This window comes from Borostomias antarcticus (genome assembly GCF_949987555.1).
Source record: "Borostomias antarcticus genome assembly, chromosome: 18".
NCBI classification, from domain to species: domain Eukaryota; kingdom Metazoa; phylum Chordata; class Actinopteri; order Stomiiformes; family Stomiidae; genus Borostomias; species Borostomias antarcticus.
The window spans coordinates 19,358,736-19,382,735 of NC_140251.1; the positions used below are offsets into that span (position 1 = coordinate 19,358,736).

General features: G+C 47.4%; 1 pseudogene across 1 annotated transcript in view; it reads right to left on the reverse strand.

The window, feature by feature from the left end:
• LOC311320997 (neural-cadherin-like) overlaps window positions 1-24,000 on the reverse strand; it is a 182,722-nt pseudogene that overhangs the window by 127,641 nt on the left and 31,081 nt on the right. The window contains exons 3-6 of the transcript in view: window positions 20,285-20,510; window positions 19,548-19,755; window positions 17,552-17,663; window positions 8,845-9,094 (exon numbers count right to left, since the gene is read on the reverse strand). The product of the transcript in view is annotated as a neural-cadherin-like (transcript). The remainder of the gene's footprint in view (window positions 1-8,844; window positions 9,095-17,551; window positions 17,664-19,547; window positions 19,756-20,284; window positions 20,511-24,000) is intronic.

A 24,000-nucleotide genomic window follows, 5' to 3' on the forward strand; every position in this document is an offset into this window, starting at 1 on the left:
TAGAAAGTGAGGGGCCTAGGGACAGATGTAATATTGAGAGTTTGTCCATAATGATTCGGTTCATATGTGATTCCATGCCAGAGGAGCATCTGAATGGGTTTCTTGACTTAAATCAACTTGATGCTGAGTACATGTCGACTGAAATATTGAGACATATTTCTAATGCTGGCTACGAGGCTGACAAGTTGGCCAGTGTTATGATGGAGCATCAGTAATGGGTGGAATACGAGGTGGTGTGCAAGCATTGCTTCAAAAGAAGCTTGCTACTGTATATATATTCCATATATCCACTGTTATAACCACCAGTTACACTTAGTGGTTGTGCATGCCATTCAGGGTGAGTCATGTGCCAAAGTTTTTCGACCTCTCTAGTTCCCTGTATAACTTCTTCCGTCACTACTGTGTCACAAAGGTTCCGTTGAGTTCAGAGTCACATATATAATACAACGTAGTGAAATGTAGATATCTATAGTAGATATACTGTACACACAAAACAAATCTGACACAACAACAGACAAAAGCAATAACAGACAGAAACCATATACATTCATGATGTCAGAGGGTTATTTCAGTTAAAAATAAATATAAAGTGCTGTTACTCTGAGAACAAAAAGTGCTTAGTCAGTGCCATTTAGGTACCGGATGGCCTGGGGGAAGAAACTCTTCCTGAGTCTCTCCGTTTTAGCCATCAGTGAACGGTACTCTTCCCTGAGCTGAGCAGAGAGAACAGTCCACTGCTTGGTGGTATGATGCTCCTTGTCTCAAAAGACTGCTTATACAACGGTTAGTTCTGGTTCTTCATTCTGATTGGCTGGAAGCCGTGTTAAAATACTTTGTAACACACACCTGGGACCGCATATCATTCCATTTTCAGTATTAATGCACCTCCCATTTGATCCAATGCATCGTAGTTGTTGTTGTTGCTTGGCAACCCATTTGTTAGGGGAATTATTTTGCTCCGCGGAATTGAGGGAATGATGCTTCGTTTTGAATAAATGTTAATATTTTACATTATGATGTGACAAAGTGCATCGTTGAGAATGAAGACCGTCTTCTCACTATCCTGTCAGAGATCTCAGAGGATGATGATGCCACAGTTGACTTGTGCACTGAGGCATCAGGCCTGTTAATTCAAATTAAGAGGCATAATTTATTTCAGATTGGCACATTTCTAGTGCGGGCGCTTGGTGTCTTGAAACCAGCTAATGCAATTCTTCTCGGTCTGTTGATATTGTGCACTGCTTGAGTTTGTAGGTGCATGACTGGAGAACTTCAAAAACATCTGTAAAGACGAGTGGACAGATCAGGCAGCTGCAGAGGATAATCCACTTCCCCCAAAGAGAAGGAGAACGTTGAGGAAAGTGTTGTGCTAGCAACTGTGGATACAGATTCTGATGATCCCACCATCACTCCCAGTCAGTCTGAAAAGATCCCTGCTCAACATCCTTGACAGGGCCTTTTCACAAATGGAACACAGATTTTCCAAGAAGAATGTAGACCTTATGACAGCCACATCCAGTCTTGTACCCAAATCGCAGTGCATTTCTAGAGGATTCCACCGTGTTGCACCCTCTGCATGTGCTTGGTGCTGGCACTGCAGCAGACGATGTGAGTCTGAAACATGAAATTCTTCTTGCCAAACCAATGTTGGTCAAGAAATGTCCACATGAAACAGACCTGTCAACTGTGTGTAAACACCTGCAGGAGTATAAGGAAGCTTCTCCTGTGTTGTATGAATTGTTTGTAACAGCCTTGGTAATTGGTGTGTCTTCAGCATCATGTGAGAGTTCCTTCTCTACACTGTCACGGGTCCTAACCCCCTACCGTCACACCAGGTTACATGAAAGAAAGAGGAATTTGGTCATCTTGGCCCATGAGAAATCAATAACTAATAACTTAGACATGGATCAATGTGTTAGAATCTTTGCCAAGAGCAACAGGAGAATGATGCTGTAGATAAAAACAGACTGATGTGATACATAATAGGAGACTGATGTGATAGATAACCGGAGACTGATGTGATACATACAAATGAGACTGATGTGATAACTACAGTATAAAGGAGACTGATGTGTTAGATAAAAATGAGACTGATGTGATAAATAACAGGAGACTGATGTTATATTTAAAATGAGACTGATGTTATATATAAAATGAGACTGATGTTATATATAAAATGAGACTGATGTGATCAATAAAAACAGGAGACTGATGAGATATTTAAAAAACAAAAAAACAACAGACTGATGTTATAAAAATAAAAAAATAACGAGACTGATGTGATAAAAAAAAAGTATTATTATTATTATTACTATTATTATCATTATTATTGTAGTAGTTGTTTTATATTTTATTATTAGTTGTATTATTATTATTATTATTGTAGTAGTTGTTTTATATTTTATTATTAGTTGTATTATTATTATTATTATTATTATTATGGTTAGTATTATTTTTATTTGTATTATTATGTTTTTTATTATTAGTTTTATCTTTTTAAGTGGTGCAGCCGCTTCTATACGTGACATAATAATTAATTTTATTCATAAAGCCCTTTTCATTGTGAAACAATCGCAGTGCTAACTGCTTTATCAAGTGTCAGTCCGTGTGTGTCCATTCGTCGCATGAGATTTTGAGCAATCAGGAGTAGACTATTAATAAGAAGTTTTCTGCTGACTCTAGTTTTTTCTGTTCTTAAGTTATTCCCAGTGCTAGGAGGACATATATGGCCAGAATCTAGGAATAAAGAGCAGACCAGGTGCAAACAGTAAAAGCCAACGAGGCACTGATGCACGATGTACAGTATAAGGGTATAAGAATGAACTATAGAATCCGGCCACACAGTGACTATAAAGATGGCACAAACTCAATACTATGTGGTCCGATCAGAGTTCACTGAGGGGCGAATTCACTAAAGGATTGCGCAGCTTTTCCTGAAGCAAAACCTGTGCAAATAAGTCAAAAATAAACTTTGCTATTCAAAACGCCCTCGCAAAGGGTGAAATACGGTGTTAACTGCGTTGCCTTCCTCATAGCGTTTCTCTGCGCCGGTGTTATTAGCTGATATTTAAATTAGGTAATATGGGCGGAGAATGTTCCCCTTTCTATGCAAATGAACATTATTGCAAAATCCGCCCAATTCACAAAGATCAGCGCCAATTGCTTCACGCAGTTAAAGTGAAATTAATTCAGTTTTCAGAGACGTGGTGGTATTTAAGCGCAAAGGGTGTGTCATGGCCAGCCTGTCCGCTGATCATGGCAGCAGTGATTGTAACGAGGCGAAGGCATCGCAATGCCAGGCATGTTGTTCGTGAGAGAATATTTAGAAGAAGTATGTCACTTTTTGATTTAACACAGAACCACCGCGGCTAACTATATACCTTTATCGGCCAGTAGCCGTTCAATGGACGTACCAAGAACGCATCGTTTTTTACGGTATACGGTCTTAGGATTGTACTGTACAACTCAAGGCTTAATGTTGTCCTTTCATACTAGGCTACTCACAAAATGACTATATGGCAATAAAATAACACAACAAAATGTTATCTTCGCACTTTAACAAGACTAGTATAGCCTACACTTCACAAAAGGAAAAAAAATCGATGAAACGGCTACAAGAACAGCATTTTGGCCAAGAATCCAAATAAAACAGTAGCCTACTGTACAGATGCAGCATAGAACGTAGGTACATGATAATTATCTAATTAATAATTATCGAAGCTAATATATGAGAATGCATTGTTTTTTACAGTAGGCTAGGCATATAGGTCTTGTGATTACAGATGCAGCATAGAACTTCGATATCTAATAAAATTAATAATTATCAAATTATCTAGTTGATATATGAATAAAACAATAAGCCGTTTTATTGGCTATGGGCTACTAGTTGTAGGCTATACACAAGTTCTGTATAGCTCTGCTATACGCGCGGTTGAGGCGGCAGCTCAAATACACTTCGCACATCTCTGCACCTTGGCAGTGCAACTGCCACAGACAGCTTTGGTGCACTTCGTGCATTGGTTGACAGTTCTGTTCTTGCTGCAGCTTGTATTCACCATGCAGGTATTTTTTGGGGGGGTATTCTTCTGTGGACACTGCGGGGCGCCGCCGTTAGCTGTTTGGACGCCAGAGCGCGCAGCTCTTCAGCCAACTGGAGGATGAAGTCATGTCTGGGGAGGCTCTGTAGACTATGCGTCTCTCACCAGTCCCCAGCGAGTCCAAGCTCCCCCAATGAATAATACTCATTTATAATAGCCTACATAGCGCGAAACTGTGCCTATAATAGTCTATACGCGAAACTGCGCATTCCCTATAGCCGTTCATTGAACGGCTGGCGGCCGATATAGGTATAAATAAATAAAAACATAGCCTACACAATATTTATTTTTATTTGAATGGTCTTGAAAATATTTTGCTTTTGTATCATAGGTGACGGCAGGTATCATCTTCAGCCATGGATGATGACTCCCGTGCGTAATCCTTCCAACGTTGGAGAGACGGCGTACAACCGGGCTCACATCAGGACGCGCGGTGTGATTGAGTGCACATTTGGAATCCTGAAAAACCATTTAGATGCCTAGATCGTACCGGTGGGGCAATGTTATACACTCCCCCAAAAGTATGCCAGATCATCGTAGCGTGCTGCATCTTGCATAACATAAAATGACCATTTTTCCTTTGTTCGTCTTTTCAAATCATTCCACCTCCGTTTGCAGTCTTCCGCGTTTACACACACCAATGGCACTGACTGATTGGGAAATTAAACCCCAAATGTGATTTTTTGCTGCAGCCGTGATATTTTCTTGCGGAAAGCTGTGAGACATGTTTTTGAACCTCGTCCGTGAGGACTTCAAGTTCGCTGTCTGAAAATCGTATCTTTCTTTTTCTGTCTGCCATCGTCCAATGATATGCATACGAGTTGTATGCGCTGTATGCGCAGTATTTATAGTCATTTCCTATATCAGCAGCAAATTGCACTCAGCCGCAAACACCAAATGGGCGTGTTTGCGCTGGGATATTATTAGCGCAATGTCTTTAGTGAATAGGTTTTTACAACGGAGCACATAGCTGGAGCAACTGACGCGCAATGTAATGGTGCAATTAACGGCCGCAATTCTGCTTTAGTGAATTTGCCCCTGAATGTATTGTGTATCTGTGACTGACCCAGGATGTCTGCTGTTGTACTCAATAAATCTTGAGTTTGATCTACAATTCTGTCCCGGTGTAATACCTCCTCTCTGACATTGACTCTTCAATACCAATCATCCATCATTTCTCACCTATGCAAATCAAGAGTAGCCTCTGCAACAACACATCATATCTGTTCCAGGGGCCGTGACAACTGTTTAAGAGGTGATTGCTCATAAACCTTACCCCACCTGGGTGTGATTTATTTAAATTTTAGGCTACTAGTCCACAAGGCTAGATCTGCTGTTTGAATGACATTCAGACGACTCAAAACGTCTCTCCCAGCCCACCCGAATATAGAACTCTAGAAACGGCCCTGGTTTACATTGTATAAAGCTGCAGATGCTACTGTAAACTTACTTTTACATTGGCAGTGGATGAGGTGTCCCTCTCGCCTCCCCTCCACTCCCCTCCTCTCCACTTGCCTCCACTGCCCTCCCCTCCACTCTGTCGGAAGGTCTACCCCTTGTCACATCATCAAACCAAGGGAGGGGGGGGGGGGTCAGAATCACACACTTCACACCACATGCCACTCAATGGCGTGCCACTCGATGACATGACGCCATCTTGGATGAACATGGCTGAATGAGTTGACTAGATGGACTGACCACCTCCCAGCTACCTCCAGCATAGAGGCCAAGAGGTAGTAATTAGTGCATGTGCTATACTCCCTCAGCTACCTCCAGCATAGAGGCTAAGAGGTAGTAGTTAGTACATGTGCTATACTCCCTCAGCTACCTCCAGCATAGAGGCTAAGAGGTAGTAGTTAGTACATGTGCTATACTCCCTCAGCTACCTCCAGCATAGAGGCCAAGAGGTAGTAGTTAGTACATGTGCTATACTCCCTCAGCTACCTCCAGCTCCCTGTCCTCTCACTGCTACTGCGCCTACTGGCCAGACCACGGTGAGCTACTCCCACCACCAACCCTTCCATCCTGTCTAATAGCCACTTGAGCATCTGGAATAAATACCAAGTATTATTGTAGTACTTGTAGAAGCTAGCCCAACTTGTGATATTCCCACTATTTCTTTCTTTCTTTCTTTCTTTCTTTCTTTCTTTTTCTTTCTTTCTTTCTTTCTTTATTCTAGTTTTTGTCTCCATAACTACTTCTTCATACTTTGTGCTAGAAATTTCATTCAAACTTTAAAATGTTCACGGTGTTTAGCTCTTCAGCTCAATTCAGATTTGTCTGATTTTTTTATAGTTTTTTTGAAATTTTACTTTTCATAATAATTTTTGTGCCATTGAAACTGCTGGTGGAATGTTCAGTATCATTATGTTTTTAGAGTGGTGGCAGCTGTTGCTTTGAAAATATTCACACATTTTGTAAACTGCTGGCACTCCTACAGTTTTGAAAGCTCACACACATATTATACACCAAAACGTCCACACAACTGTGCTGATTCGTACAATGTAAGTATCTAAGCTGACTTACAGTTTTTGAGGTATGACGATTTGTTCGGCAACTGTGCTCCCCATTGAAACATATGGCAACGCACTCTAACTTTTGAGCTGCTAATTTTGCATCTTTACCCTTTTTATAACTTGTCGCTATGCCTACAGTTTTAACAGCTCATACACATATTACAGTATATATTGAAATGTTCACACAACTGTGCTGATTCGTACAATGTAAGTATCTAAGCTGTGTGACTTATAGTTTTTGAGGTATGACAATTTGTTTGACAACTATGCTCTTCATTCAAATGAATGGCTCTCCACTCTAACTTTTGTGCTGCTAATTCTGAATTCATACCCATTTTATAACTTGTCATCATGACTACAGTTTTTAAGCTACACAGACATATTATACATGAAAATGTTCAGCAAGTTGCCAGGATTCCTATGGTGTCAATATCTAAGCTGTAAAATGTATACTTTTTGAGAGAGAGCTGTCTGAATCCGGCATGCCTTTACATTGAAGTGAATGGGCCCCACAACTCAGCCCCAGAGTGGCCTAGAGACACACGGTCTTCACCGGTGGGGGCAGGTGGTTAGCCCGGAGAGGGGTACACTGTCCACGACCGGCTCTGATCTGAGGGGGCGGAGTCTCCCCACCACGCCACTATCCATGTCATGGGCCCCACAACTCAGCCCCTGAGTGGACTAGAGACACGGTCTTCGCCGGTGGGTGCATGGAGATTGCCAGGAGGTCATTGCACTGCCCCCGACCGGCTCTGACCTGAGGGGGCGGAGTCTCCCCACCACGCCACTATCCATGCCACAGGCCCCACAACTCAGCCCCTGAGTGGGCTAGAGACACATGGTCTTCACCGGTGCGGGCGGGTCGGTGGCCCGGAGACGGGTACACTGTCCCCGACCAGCTCTGACCTGAGGGGGTGGAGTCTCGCCACTGCCACGCCACAGACCCCACAATTCAGCCCCTGAGTGGGCTAGAGACAGCAGCTAGCCCACCTCACATTTTCTCCAGGAAATGTACTTTCTGGTTATTATTATTATTATTATTAATGTATTAATAATGTGTAAGATGTGCAGAGGGAAATGCAACACATGGTGTCCATACACACTCCGTCAAACTATACACACACTAATATGTACAGTACAGTATACAGAGTGTAGTTATACTGTATTGTGTTGTGTTGTATTGTACTGTATAGTACTGTATTGTATTGTGTTGTATTGAATAGTGTGGTGTTGAATTGTAGCCTACTTTGTTGTATTGTATTGTAGTGTATTGTACAATACTGTGTTGTGTTGCATTATACTGTGTTGTGTGTTGTGTTGTATGGTGTGGTGTTGTATTGTATACTGTAGGTCAGGGGTAATCAAGTAAAATTCTAAGAGGTCCAGTTTGACAAAATTGCCTCAAGCCAGGGTCCGGTGTTTTTATGCCCTCAACACATTTGTTTCTTTGCATATTCCTATCAAATTATTGTATTTGCTGTATGTTACTGTGCAATACGCATGTGAAGTTAAAATATTGTTCACTTCAGTCGTATGTTCCCCAACATAGTATTTAGAATCAAATAAAGTAGGCTACATTTCAACAATATTTCAACCTGTTTATTGACACTTCACATTTAGGAGGGATTATAAATAAAAAGTACTGTAGGCTACTATAAACTTGAGTAAAATGAGGTCTACATTTAAAAGCAAAGTAGCTTTTGAAAAATGTGCATCTGAAATTAAAGTGCTAAAATTTTGAAAAATAAAACAAAAAATCTAGTTTGAGTTTTCCTTTTGTGTTAACAATCTCAACACATTTTAAGAGTTGAACTGCTTTAACACCTTTTTTTTGTCTACCTGTGGCATCCCACCCTCCCACTTTCCCTCTTTGTCTGTCGTTAAGTTTCTGCGGTCATGCAGTGTCCAACTCCAACTCGCTCTGATTACAGTAACATTAACGATAGCTAGGCTGTCACATGTAGACTGGGTGACGTCAGGCAATGAACATGCAGATTCGATTGGCTAGCGAAGCGTGAGATAGTAAACAAATGCCGTAATATACTACAAAGGCTGCGCAGGCTCAAACTAGTTGCCTACGCTCCGTCAAAAGGGAGAAATTCTCATTGATTTCTCGGGTTAAGACGAGGTCCGGATTGAACGGCTTCTGGGTCCGGATCCGGACCGCGGTCTGCCTGTTGGTGATATAGGGTATACTGTAGACTGTTGTATTGCATCATATTGTAACTCACACAAGCTGGGAGAACTCGGGTGCCTCATCGTTGATGTTGGCCATGCGCAGACGAATGGTGGCGGTTCCAGAGTGAGGCTCCTCCCCACTGTCCACTGCCATGACAACAAACTCGTACAGGTGGTTTGGCCGCTCGTAGTCAAGGCGACGGGCAGGGAAGATGGTGCCATGGGATGACACGGTGAAGTCTGGACTCAGGGTGTAGTAGGTGAGCTCAGCGTTCAGCCCCGAGTCACAGTCACTGGCCAGCACTGGAGAGCAGAGGAGAGGACAGGAGGGAAGGGGACAGGAGAGGATAGGAGAGGACAGGAGGGAAGGGGACAGGAAAGGACAGGAGAGGATAGGAGAGGACAGGAGAGGGTAGGAGGGAAGGGGACAGGAGAGGACAGGAGAGGAGAGGAGAGGAGAAGAGAAGGGGGAAGGGGGGTGAAAACAACAATTCAGATATAGTAGGAGGCCTAGAAATAGGCTAGAAAACATAGACCACCACATTGACTGGGCGAGCACGTCTCTGACTCCAGGACCACCTGTGCGGGCGCCCCCCAAGGCTGTGTCCTTTCCCCTCTACCATTCTCCCTGCAAACGAACAGCTGCACCTCCAGACACCAGTCTATCAAGCTCCTGAAGTTTCCAGACGACACCAACCTCATCGGTCTCATCTGCGAGGGCTAAGAGTCCCTCTACAGGTGGGAGATCGACCAGCTGCTGTCCTGGTGCGGCCAAAACAACCTGGAGCTCAACGCTCCCAAGACAGTGGAGATGATTGTAGACTTTAGGAAGAGACCAGCCCCCCCCCCCCCCATCACATTGAATGACATCACAGTGACCACTGTGGACTCCTTCCGCTTCCTGAGGCAGCACCAGGACATACTTCCTGAGAACCACCAGGACATACTTCCTGAGCACCACCAGGACGTACTTCCTGAGGCACCACCAGGACATACTTCCTGAGCACCACCAGGACATACTTCCTGAGAACCACCAGGACATACTTCCTGAGAACCACCAGGACATACTTCCTGAGCACCACCAGGACATACTTCCTGAGAACCACAAGGACATACTTCCTGAGAACCACCAGGACATACCTCCTGAGAACCACCAGGACATACTTCCTGAGAACCACCAGGACATACTTCCTGAGAACCACCAGGACATACTTCCTGAGAACCACCAGGACATACTTCCTGAGAACCACCAGGACATACTTCCTGAGAACCACCAGGACATACTTCCTGAGAACCACCAGGAGATACTTCCTGAGAACCACCAGGACATACTTCCTGAGAACCACCAGGACATACTTCCTGAGAACCACCAGGACATACTTCCTGAGAACAACCAGGACATACCTCCTGAGAACCACCAGGACATACTTCCTGAGAACCACCAGGACATACTTCCTGAGGCACCACCAGGACATACTTCCTGAGCACCACCAGGACATACTTCCTGAGAACCACCAGGACATACTTCCTGAGAACCACCAGGACATACTTCCTGAGCACCACCAGGACATACTTCCTGAGAACCACAAGGACATACTTCCTGAGAACCACCAGGACATACCTCCTGAGAACCACCAGGACATACTTCCTGAGAACCACCAGGACATACTTCCTGAGAACCACCAGGACATACTTCCTGAGAACCACCAGGACATACTTCCTGAGAACCACCAGGACATACTTCCTGAGAACCACCAGGACATACTTCCTGAGAACCACCAGGACATACTTCCTGAGAACCACCAGGACATACTTCCTGAGAACCACCAGGACATACTTCCTGAGAACAACCAGGACATACCTCCTGAGAACCACCAGGACATACTTCCTGAGAACCACCAGGACATACTTCCTGAGGCACCACCAGGACATACTTCCTGAGCACCACCAGGACATACTTCCTGAGAACCACCAGGACATACTTCCTGAGAACCACCAGGACATACTTCCTGAGAACCACCAGGACATACTTCCTGAGGCACCACCAGGACATACTTCCTGGGCACCACCAGGACATACTTCCTGAGAACCACCAGGACATACTTCCTGAGAACCACCAGGACATACTTCCTGAGAACCACCAGGACATACTTCCTGAGGCATCACCAGGACATACTTCCTGAGAACCACCAGGACATACTTCCTGAGAACCACCAGGACATACTTCCTGAGAACCACCAGGACATACTTCCTGAGGCATCACCAGGACATACTTCCTGAGAACCACCAGGACATACTTCCTGAGAACCACCAGGACATACTTCCTGAGAACCACCAGGACATACCTCCTGAGAACCACCAGGACATACTTCCTGAGAACCACCAGGACATACTTCCTGAGAACCACCAGGACATACTTCCTGAGCACCACCAGGACGTACTTCCTGAGGCACCACCAGGACATACTTCCTGAGCACCACCAGGACATACTTCCTGAGAACCACCAGGACATACTTCCTGAGAACCACCAGGACATACTTCCTGAGCACCACCAGGACATACTTCCTGAGAACCACAAGGACATACTTCCTGAGAACCACCAGGACATACTTCCTGAGGCACCACCAGGACATACTTCCTGGGCACCACCAGGACATACTTCCTGAGAACCACCAGGACATACTTCCTGAGAACCAACAGGACATACTTCCTGAGAACCACCAGGACATACTTCCTGAGGCATCACCAGGACATACTTCCTGAGAACCACCAGGACATACCTCCTGAGAACCACCAGGACATACTTCCTGAGAACCACCAGGACATACTTCCTGAGAACCACCAGGACATACTTCCTGAGAACCACCAGGACATACTTCCTGAGAACCACCAGGACATACTTCCTGAGAACCACCAGGACATACTTCCTGAGCACCACCAGGACGTACTTCCTGAGGCACCACCAGGACATACTTCCTGAGCACCACCAGGACATACTTCCTGAGAACCACCAGGACATACTTCCTGAGAACCACCAGGACATACTTCCTGAGCACCACCAGGACATACTTCCTGAGAACCACAAGGACATACTTCCTGAGAACCACCAGGACATACCTCCTGAGAACCACCAGGACATACTTCCTGAGAACCACCAGGACATACTTCCTGAGAACCACCAGGACATACTTCCTGAGAACCACCAGGACATACTTCCTGAGAACCACCAGGACATACTTCCTGAGAACCACCAGGACATACTTCCTGAGAACCACCAGGACATACTTCCTGAGAACCACCAGGACATACTTCCTGAGAACCACCAGGACATACTTCCTGAGAACCACCAGGACATACTTCCTGAGAACCACCAGGACATACTTCCTGAGAACAACCAGGACATACCTCCTGAGAACCACCAGGACATACTTCCTGAGAACCACCAGGACATACTTCCTGAGGCACCACCAGGACATACTTCCTGAGCACCACCAGGACATACTTCCTGAGAACCACCAGGACATACTTCCTGAGAACCACCAGGACATACTTCCTGAGCACCACCAGGACATACTTCCTGAGAACCACAAGGACATACTTCCTGAGAACCACCAGGACATACCTCCTGAGAACCACCAGGACATACTTCCTGAGAACCACCAGGACATACTTCCTGAGAACCACCAGGACATACTTCCTGAGAACCACCAGGACATACTTCCTGAGAACCACCAGGACATACTTCCTGAGAACCACCAGGACATACTTCCTGAGAACCACCAGGACATACTTCCTGAGAACCACCAGGACATACTTCCTGAGAACCACCAGGACATACTTCCTGAGAACAACCAGGACATACCTCCTGAGAACCACCAGGACATACTTCCTGAGAACCACCAGGACATACTTCCTGAGGCACCACCAGGACATACTTCCTGAGCACCACCAGGACATACTTCCTGAGAACCACCAGGACATACTTCCTGAGAACCACCAGGACATACTTCCTGAGAACCACCAGGACATACTTCCTGAGGCACCACCAGGACATACTTCCTGGGCACCACCAGGACATACTTCCTGAGAACCACCAGGACATACTTCCTGAGAACCACCAGGACATACTTCCTGAGAACCACCAGGACATACTTCCTGAGGCATCACCAGGACATACTTCCTGAGAACCACCAGGACATACTTCCTGAGAACCACCAGGACATACTTCCTGAGAACCACCAGGACATACTTCCTGAGGCATCACCAGGACATACTTCCTGAGAACCACCAGGACATACTTCCTGAGAACCACCAGGACATACTTCCTGAGAACCACCAGGACATACCTCCTGAGAACCACCAGGACATACTTCCTGAGAACCACCAGGACATACTTCCTGAGAACCACCAGGACATACTTCCTGAGCACCACCAGGACGTACTTCCTGAGGCACCACCAGGACATACTTCCTGAGCACCACCAGGACATACTTCCTGAGAACCACCAGGACATACTTCCTGAGAACCACCAGGACATACTTCCTGAGCACCACCAGGACATACTTCCTGAGAACCACAAGGACATACTTCCTGAGAACCACCAGGACATACTTCCTGAGGCACCACCAGGACATACTTCCTGGGCACCACCAGGACATACTTCCTGAGAACCACCAGGACATACTTCCTGAGAACCAACAGGACATACTTCCTGAGAACCACCAGGACATACTTCCTGAGGCATCACCAGGACATACTTCCTGAGAACCACCAGGACATACCTCCTGAGAACCACCAGGACATACTTCCTGAGAACCACCAGGACATACTTCCTGAGAACCACCAGGACATACTTCCTGAGAACCACCAGGACATACTTCCTGAGAACCACCAGGACATACTTCCTGAGAACCACCAGGACATACTTCCTGAGAACCACCAGGACATACTTCCTGAGAACCACCAGGACATACTTCCTGAGAACCACCAGGACATACTTCATGAGAACCACCAGGACATACTTCCTGAGAACCACAAGGACATACTTCCTGAGAACCACCAGGACATACCTCCTGAGAACCACCAGGACATACTTCCTGAGAACCACCAGGACATACTTCCTGAGAACCACCAGGACATACTTCCTGAGAACCACCAGGACATACTTCCTGAGAACCACCAGGACATACTTCCTGAGAACCACCAGGACATACTTCCTGAGAACCACCAGGACATACTTCCTGAGAACCACCAGGACATACTTCCTGAGAACCACCAGGACATACTTCCTGAGAACCACCAGGACATACTTCCTGAGAACCACCAGGACATACTTCCTGAGAACAACCAGGACATACCTCCTGAGAACCACCAAGACATACTTCCTGAGAACCACCAGGACATACTTCCTGAGGCACCACCAGGACATACTTCCTGAGCACCACCAGGACATACTTCCTGAGAACCACCAGGACATACTTCCTGAGAACCACCAGGACATACTTCCTGAGAACCACCAGGACATACTTCCTGAGGCACCACCAGGACATACTTCCTGGGCACCACCAGGACATACTTCCTGAGAACCACCAGGACAAACTTCCTGAGAACCACCAGGACATACTTCCTGAGAACCACCAGGACATACTTCCTGAGGCATCACCAGGACATACTTCCTGAGAACCACCAGGACATACTTCCTGAGAACCACCAGGACATACTTCCTGAGAACCACCAGGACATACTTCCTGAGGCATCACCAGGACATACTTCCTGAGAACCACCAGGACATACTTCCTGAGAACCACCAGGACATACTTCCTGAGAACCACCAGGACATACTTCCTGAGAACCACCAGGACATACTTCCTGAGAACCACCAGGACATACTTCCTGAGGCAGCAGAATGGCTCACGACTGCCTGCACCACTTGCACACAACCTCTGATTGTTGACCTCAACGGCACACACATTACACACACTGTACACATAACATCGCTCCCCTATCACACTACACTCGCCACACGGCATTCTGTATATAGTACGTAAATTGCATTTTTGCCACCCTTTATTAACAGTTTATTTAAGCAATTGACCACGAGAGGCAGTGGGTTACAGGGGATTTTACCACAGCTACAGGGCTGTGGTAAAACTCAAAGCTAAAGCTAAGCTAAAACCCCCGTAGCTGTGGTAAAATCCCCTGTAACCCACTGCCTCGAGGGGTCAATTGCTTTTCTACAACGGTTACTACATATATATATTCACAAAAAACACTCAGTAGTAACATTCAATCATTTATTTACTGATCATTCTTAGCATTTTAGTATTTACAAAATCTTCCGCGATAGGCTATAGTTCTGAATTAAATGGTTGCCAGGCAACATAGGCTATCTCGCCTATTTGGGTTGGCCTTGTTCACATAAGCCATAAGGCATAATTCGGGTGGTTCACGTTTATTTGAATATTTCCAGCCATGGTGCAGTTATTAAAACAGTTCTCCAGAGCACTCGTTTTTGCTGGTAGGGGTGTGGAAGTGTTGGATTCGAACTGATGAGTCTGTTTTTGTAATAGGATACGAAAAAGGCGAGGTTGCTGCGAGTGGTTGCTACGCAAAACATAGCCTACCGCTTGATTTTATCAATGGCCTCATTAATGAGATTGACGGCGACTAAATACTAATTGTTATGCGGTCGCAGCCGTGGGTTACAGAGTATTTTACCACGGCTGCTAGCCAATCAGAATCAAGTATCCAAACTCTCCGTTGTAGAACATATTTTATATATTGCATTGTATTTTGTTTGCACTATATTTTGTATTTGCACTGTTTTGTATTTCATTTGCACTGTCATGTCTTTGCACTGTCCTGTCCTCCAACCTGTCCTGTCCTCCATCCTGTCCTGTCCTCCATCCTGTCCTGTCCTCCATCCTGTCCTGTCCTCCATCCTGTCCTCCATCCTGTCCTGTCCTGTCCTCCATCCTGTCCTGTCCTCCATCCTGTCCTGTCCTGTCCTGTCCTCCAACCTGTCCTGTCCTGTCCTCCATCCTGTCCTGTCCTCCATCCTGCCCTGTCCTCCATCCTGCCCTGTCCTCCATCCTGTCCTGTCTTGTCCTCCATCCTGTCCTGTCCTCCATCCTGTCCTGTCCTCCAACCTGTCCTGTCCTCCATCCTGTCCTCCATCCTGTCCTCCATCCTGTCTTGTCCTCCATCCTGTCCTGTCCTCCATCCTGTCCTGTCCTCCATCCTGTCCTGTCCTCCATCCTGTCCTCCATCCTGTCCTCCATCCTGTCCTCCATCCTGTCCTCCATCCTGTCTTGTCCTCCATCCTGTCCTGTCCTCCATCCTGTCCTGTCCTCCATCCTGTCCTCCATCCTGTCCTCCATCCTGTCCTCCATCCTGTCCTCCATCCTGTCTTGTCCTCCATCCTGTCCTGTCCTCCATCCTGTCCTGTCCTCCATCCTGTCCTCCATCCTGTCCTGTCCTCCAACCTGTCCTGTCCTCCATCCTGTCCTGTCCTGTCCTCCATCCTGTCCTCCATCCTGTCTTGTCCTCCATCCTGTCCTGTCCTCCATCCTGTCCTCCATCCTGTCCTCCATCCTGTCCTGTCCTCCATCCTGTCCTGTCCTCCATCCTGTCCTGTCCTCCATCCTGTCCTGTCCTGTCCTCCATCCTGTCCTCCATCCTGTCTTGTCCTCCATCCTGTCCTGTCCTCCATCCTGTCCTGTCCTGTCCTCCATCCTGTCCTGTCCTGTCCTGCCCTGTCCTCCATCCTGTCCTGTCCTGTCCTCCATCCTGTCCTGTCCTGTCCTCCATCCTGTCCTGTCCTGCCCTCCATCCTGTCCTGTCCTGTCCTCCATCCTGTCCTGTCCTGTCCTCCATTCTGTCCTGTCCTGTCCTCCATCCTGTCCTATGTCGACTGCAACAGTATGGCTTAACCCTAGTCACATTCCTAGTGTGTGTGTGAACCATATACATGGCCAATAAAACAGATCTGGAATCTTGATCTGTCTGTAGTACAAATGACTGACCAAGTACTGACAGCTATGCACCTCCATCTCCTCCCAAGCAACCTGAACATATTGACTCTGTCATTCGCTTTCTTCTACTTTAAAGATAAAAGACCACTGATAATGCCTCACAGTTTCTGTTGGGGGTTTTATCTAATAAGAATAATAATGTCTTACTTCTTCAAGGGGGGCACATATATTTGAGCCAATTCTATCTGTTAGTGTAGATATGGGGTGGGGGTCTTGTGAGGGGCGCTGGAGAGCGTGTATGATGAGGTTGTAGAATGCGCTCCTGGGGATGGATGATAACAGATTAACTAAAGGGATGTTTAACTTGGATATCCAAAGAAATGGTGCATGAACAAGGGAGCTGCACGCTCCATGTGAGAGATTAGGTTGTGATGGTGTGCATTTCAAAGAATTATTGTCATTTGAATCAAGAGAGAGTTGGGTTTCCAGGATAAGAAGTAAGCTTAAACGTACATACATTTTGTGAAATTAAACAGGACAGAAAATTATGTTCAGTAAAAACCTGTCGAAGAAAAAGAGTTTAATGAGGAGGCTAAAGTGGAGTAATGGTAGTTTATGGTTCTGGAAATGCTGAAATGCTGAAATGTTGTATCTGTGTCCTGTAATCCCATGTGGGCTGGGCCACGCGTGTGGCATGACACGGTGATGACATGATCAAATAAATCATCCATTCATTCTTCACTTAAAACTTAAAACAGAAAGGGCCAAGGGGAGGTCAGACGCTCACCTTGAAGCAGAGAGGTTGCCGTGGTTACGGTCTCCGGGACACCGTCCACGCTGTAGATGGACTGAAGGAACTCTGGGACACAGTCGTTCTGGTCAGTTATCATCAACTGGACCTGGGGTGAGAGGCAGGTTAACAAAAGGGCAGCTGCTGGATTAAAAACACAACACGAAGACAGACAAGAACATGGACCCTATAGCTCCTGTATAGCTAATTTAACGTGTGATGTTTCGAGCCAAAGCTCTTCTTCAGACGTCGGTAGGTTGGAGCAGTGGAAGGAGGCAGGAAAGGGAGTAGGAAAGGGAGTAGTTGTGGGGTAGATGGGGAGGGGAAAAGAGGAGGAGGAGGAGGAGAGGAGGAGGAGTGAGAGAAGAGAGGAGGAAGAGGAGAGGAGGAGGAGTGAGAGAAGAGAGGAGGAAGAGGAGAGGAGGAAAGGCAGAGGAAAGGAAATATAAAATGGGGGTGCGGTGTCAAATATATATAAAATAGCAAAGGCTTTGATGAGCTTAATCGCTTCCATTTCAGGAGACGGCCTCAGGACATTCTATACCAGGGTGTAAAACTCAGGACATTCTATACCAGGGTGTAAAACCCAGGACATTCTATACCAGGGTGTAAAACTCAGGACATTCTATACCAGGGTGTAAAACTCAGGACATTCTATACCAGGGTGTAAAACTCAGGACATTCTATACCAGGGTGTTAAACTGAGGACATTCTATACCAGGGTGTAAAACTCAGGACATTCTATACCAGGGTGTAAAACTCAGGACATTCTATACCAGGGTGTAAAACTCAGGACATTCTATACCAGGGTGTAAAACTCAGGACATTCTATACCAGGGTGTAAAACTCAGGACATTCTATACCAGGGTGTTAAACTGAGGACATTCTATACCAGGGTGTAAAACTCAGGACATTCTATACCAGGGTGTAAAACTCAGGGCATTCTATACCAGGGTGTAAAACACAGGACATTCTATACCAGGGTGTAAAACTCAGGGCATTCTATACCAGGGTGTAAAACACAGGACATTCTATACCAGGGTGTAAAACTCAGGGCATTCTATACCAGGGTGTAAAACGCAGGACATTCTATACCAGGGTGTAAAACTCAGGACATTCTATACCAGGGTGTAAAACTCAGGACATTCTATACCAGGGTGTAAAACTCAGGGCATTCTATACCAGGGTGTAAAACACAGGACATTCTATACCAGGGTGTAAAACTCAGGGCATTCTATACCAGGGTGTAAAACGCAGGACATTCTATACCAGGGTGTAAAACGCAGGACATTCTATACCAGGGTGTAAAACGCAGGACATTCTATACCAGGGTGTAAAACGGAGGACATTCTATACCAGGGTGTAAAACTCAGGACATTCTATACCAGGGTGTAAAACGCAGGACATTCTATACCAGGGTGTAAAACGCAGGACATTCTATACCAGGGTGTAAAACGGAGGACATTCTATACCAGGGTGTAAAATGCAGGACATTCTATACCAGGGTGTAAAACGCAGGACATTCTATACCAGGGTGTAAAACGCAGGACATTCTATACCAGGGTGTAAAACGGAGGACATTCTATACCAGGGTGTAAAACTTAAGATAAATTGTGCTTTTCCCAAGTTGCCATCTCAGCATATCCTTTATCTGCCAGTCCAAGACTTAAGTCCAAAATAGAAATGGGCCTCTCTCCAGTATGTGTGTGTGTGTGTGTGTGTGTGTGTGTGTGTGTGTGTGTGTGTGTGTGTGTGTGTGTATCCTGGCAGAGCCATTGCACTTGTCAACCCTCCACATGAAGTGTAAAGTGACAGCTGTATTTGTCCTGAAATTATAGTAATAGTCCTGAAGTAGCAATGTAGGTTATCTCGTCAAAACCTCAAAAAATACAACCCCAAACAAACACACACACTCCCAAACACTCCACTGTGTGTCTATGTATGTGTGTGTGTGTGTGTGTGTGTGTGTGCACACGTGTGTGTGACCTCTGACCTCTGTCGCACTGCTAAGCCCCCCCGGCCCCCGTTCGCTGGCGCGGACCATCAGCAGATAGCGTCGCTGGTCGCTCTCGTAGTCCAGCGTCCGCGTCAGACTGACCTCCCCAGTCTCCCCCTGGATGGAGAACAGGCTGCTGGGATTGATCAGCAGACTGTAGCTGATTGGCTGCTTCTGGAAGGAAATGGCCAACACCACCAGGAAGCTGGAGGAGGAGGAGGAGGAGGAGGAGGAGGAGGAGACACAAGACTGGATCAATGAGAAGCTGTCGGCAAGGACATGAGATCTGCTTTGTTTGGTGCACACCGTTGTTTTCAATAGATGATGCAACACGCCTACATGTACCTTGAAGGCTGCAGTGTGTGTGTGTGTGTGCGTGTGTGCGTGCGTGATGTTATGTTATGTTATGTTATGTTATTTTTATTTATAATGCGCCCCCCAACCAACTGTTCCATCAGCCCGGGGCGCAGCCCGGGTACAAAGGGAGACAAACAAAGGACTGCAAACGAACAGATTAACAAGAAACGCCAGGAATTGTAGTGTATGGCTGCTGTCGGGCGTAGCGCCGCCATCATGCTTCCTAACAAAGCGCTTCACAATACAAATAACAGATAAAAAGGAAGAAAGAGCGACATACAAAATACAGAACAAGGCAATTACAATGAATGTGTGTGCGTGCGTGCGTGCGTGCGTGCGTTCGTGTGTGTGTGTGCGTGCGTGTGTGTGTAACTCACGGCTGTCCCTCAGGTGTGTTCTCAGGTATGGAGAGGGCGTAGCTGCTGTTGGTGAACTGCGGCGCCCGCTGACCGGCCACCACGGACAGCATGGCGGGGGCGCTGCGGCTGCCCAGCCCGTCGAAGGCCACCACGCTGAGCAGGTACTCCCTGGCCGTCTGCAGGGGGAACTCCGTAGTGACCACACGGCCTGTCCACTGGTCCACGGAAAAACAGCCCTCACCTCCTGCAGGGGACGAGAGAGAATGGACATAGAGTATGAGATGGATGGATATGAAATAGTCAGACAGACAGACAGACAGACAGACAGACAGACAGACAGGCAGGCAGGCAGGCAGACAGACAGACAGACAGACAGACAGACAGACAGACAGACAGACAGACAGACAGAGAGGCAGACAGACAGACAGACAGACAGACAGACAGGCAGGCAGGCAGACAGACAGAGAGGCAGACAGACAGGCAGGCAGACAGACAGACAGACAGACAGACAGACAGACAGGCAGGCAGACAGACAGACAGACAGACAGACAGACAGGCAGACAGAGAGGCAGACAGACAGACAGACAGACAGACAGACAGACAGACAGACAGACAGACAGACAGGCAGGCTAACAGACAGAGACAGGCAGGCAGACAGGCAGGCAGACAGACAGACAGACAGACAGACAGGCAGACAGACAGACAGACAGACAGACAGACAGACAGACAGGCAGACAGACAGACAGAGAGGCAGACAGACAGACAGACAGACAGACAGACAGACAGACAGACAGACAGGCAGGCAGGCAGACAGACAGAGAGGCAGACAGACAGACAGACAGGCAGGCAGACAGACAGACAGACAGACAGACAGACAGACAGACAGACAGACAGACAGACAGACAGACAGGCAGGCAGACAGACAGACAGACAGACAGACAGGCAGACAGAGAGGCAGACAGACAGACAGACAGGCAGACAGACAGACAGACAGACAGACAGACAGACAGACAGACAGACAGGCAGACAGACAGACAGACAGACAGACAGACAGACAGGCAGACTAACAGATAGACATGAGCTTACTGAGATGGATTTAGACATCATCATTCCCTTTAGAAATCATTAATTTGTCCGTATCCTTATCTTATCCACCAGCCTTAGTTTAAGAGGCTGGCAAACAACAACACTGCAAATACTAAAAGCATTCAAAAGGATTCAATCCGAAAATGCCGATTGTACAATCTGATTGAGAATACTCAGGATGTCTGTCTAGCCTGGACCACAGGGACAAGTCTGTCTATCCTGGACCACAGGGACAGTCTGTCTATCCTGGACCACAGGGACAGTCTGTCTATCCTGGACCACAGGGACAGTTGAAGTCTGTCTATCCTGGACCACAGGGACAGTCTGTCTATCCTGGACCACAGGGACAGTTGAAGTCTGTCTAGCCTGGACCACAAGGACAGTTGAAGTCTGTCTAGCCTGGACCACAGGGACGGTCTGTCTATCCTGGACCACAGGGACAGTTGAAGTCTGTCTAGCCTGGACCACAGGGACAGTTGAAGTCTGTCTATCCTGGACCACAGGGACAGTTGAAGTCTGTCTATCCTGGACCACAGGGACAGTTGAAGTCTGTCTCTCCTGGACCACAGGGACAGATGAAGTCTGTCTATCCTGGACCACAGGGACAGATGAAGTCTGTCTATCCTGGACCACAGGGACAGATGAAGTCTGTCTCTCCTGGACCACAGGGACAGTTGAAGTCTGTCTCTCCTGGACCACAGGGACAGTTGAAGTCTGTCTAGCCTGGACCACAGGGACAGTCTGTCTAGCCTGGACCACAGGGACAGTTGAAGTCTGTCTCTCCTGGACCACAGGGACAGATGAAGTCTGTCTAGCCTGGACCACAGGGACAGTCTGTCTATCCTGGCCCACAGGGACAGTTGAAGTCTGTCTATCCTGGACCACAGGGACAGTTGAAGTCTGTCTAGCCTGGACCACAGGGACAGTTGAAGTCTGTCTAGCCTGGACCACAGGGACAGTTGCAGTCTGTCTAGCCTGGACCACAGGGACAGTCTGTCTATCCTGGACCACAGGGACAGTTGAAGTCTGTCTATCCTGGACCACAGGGACAGTTGAAGTCTGTCTAGCCTGGACCACAGGGACAGTTGAAGTCTGTCTAGCCTGGACCACAGGGACAGTTTGTCTATCCTGGACCACAGGGACAGTTGAAGGCCGGCACACAACTTGTCTAAATATCTGCTCAGAGAGAACGAGAGGAGAAGGAGGGTCGGTCCACTCAGCCAGTGGTCAGGGCCTTCTCTGCGGTCTCTCTTAAAGGAACACTCAAGTGGGGTTGGAGGGGTGGTGGGTTGGAGGGGTGGTGGGTTGGGGGGGTGGTGGGTTGGAGGGGTGGTGGGTTGGGGGGGTGGTGGGTTGGGGGGGTGGTGGGTTGGAGGGGTGGTGGGTTGGAGGGGTGGTGGGTTGGAGGGTTGGTGGGTTGGAGGGGTGGTGGGTTGGAGGGGTGGTGGGTTGGGGGGGTGGTGGGTTGGAGGGGTGGTGGGTTGGAGGGGTGGTGGGTTGGAGGGGTGGTGGGTTGGAGGTTTGGTGGGTTGGAGGGGTGGTGGGTTGGAGGGGTGGTGGGTTGGAGGGTTGGTGGGTTGGAGGGGTGGTGGGTTGGAGGGTTGGTGGGTTGGAGGGTTGGAGGGGTGGTGGGTTGGAGGGTTGGTGGGTTGGAGGGGTGGTGGGTTGGAGGGTTGGTGGGTTGGAGGGTTGGTGGGTTGGAGGGGTGGTGGGTTGGAGGTCTGTTCAGACCAAAACGCCCGTCTGAAAAGCACACCTCCAACCCCACTGAGTGTGTGTTTGTGCATTTATGCGTGCACGCCTGCATATAGTGTTTGCATGAGTGTGCACTGTGTGCATATCGTAGGGCTCTCTGAAATCTTTTTTATTAATTTATTTCAAATTTCCTTTTTTTTTTTTTTTTTTAAATTTGCAAAACAGCTAGTCCTTTGGGTATTGATCTGCTATGAATTTAGGGGCTAGGGTTTAATTAATTAATTAATTATTTTTTTATTTGAAGACTTGGAAGTCTCCGACAGCCTCTTCAACACGTTTCTGTGACAGCCGAGTTGTGAGGTTCCATAAGGGTCCTGCGCACGACCGACACCCTTCTCAACACCCCAAACCAAAACGGAAATATTTCTCGAAGCTTACAAATTACGCAATAATTAACGTTACTACAATAATTAAGTGTCACGGCTCTGGGTCCCTCGCCTCCACCGCCATCCTCCTCCGTGTCCACCGGAGTCTCCGTGCGCGGTCCCAGCCCGGGATACCGGAGTTCCCACCTTCCACCACCAGGGCCGGGGCATGTTCCCGCTCCGCCTCCCATGAGTCCGGCCCCGAGCCCCCCGGCACCTCAGCACACGCGCCCCAGCACCGGGGAAGGCCTTCATGTTAATTGGTGAATGCGCTTCTGGCACGGCTCTGCTCACCTGTCTCCACTCACCCATCCACTCAACAACCTACAAGAGCCTGGTCAACCCGTCGGTCAACACCAGATCTTCCCATAGTCTTCCTGTAGCAAGCACCCAGACAATTAAGCCTATGTGAATGCTGTCCATATCATTAGTGCTTGTTCTTGTGTCCTGTTCACTTATCTGGTTTTTGATTCGTCCATTTTCCCTCCCGAGACGCTGCTCGCCTGGATTGATGCCTTGGATTCCTCA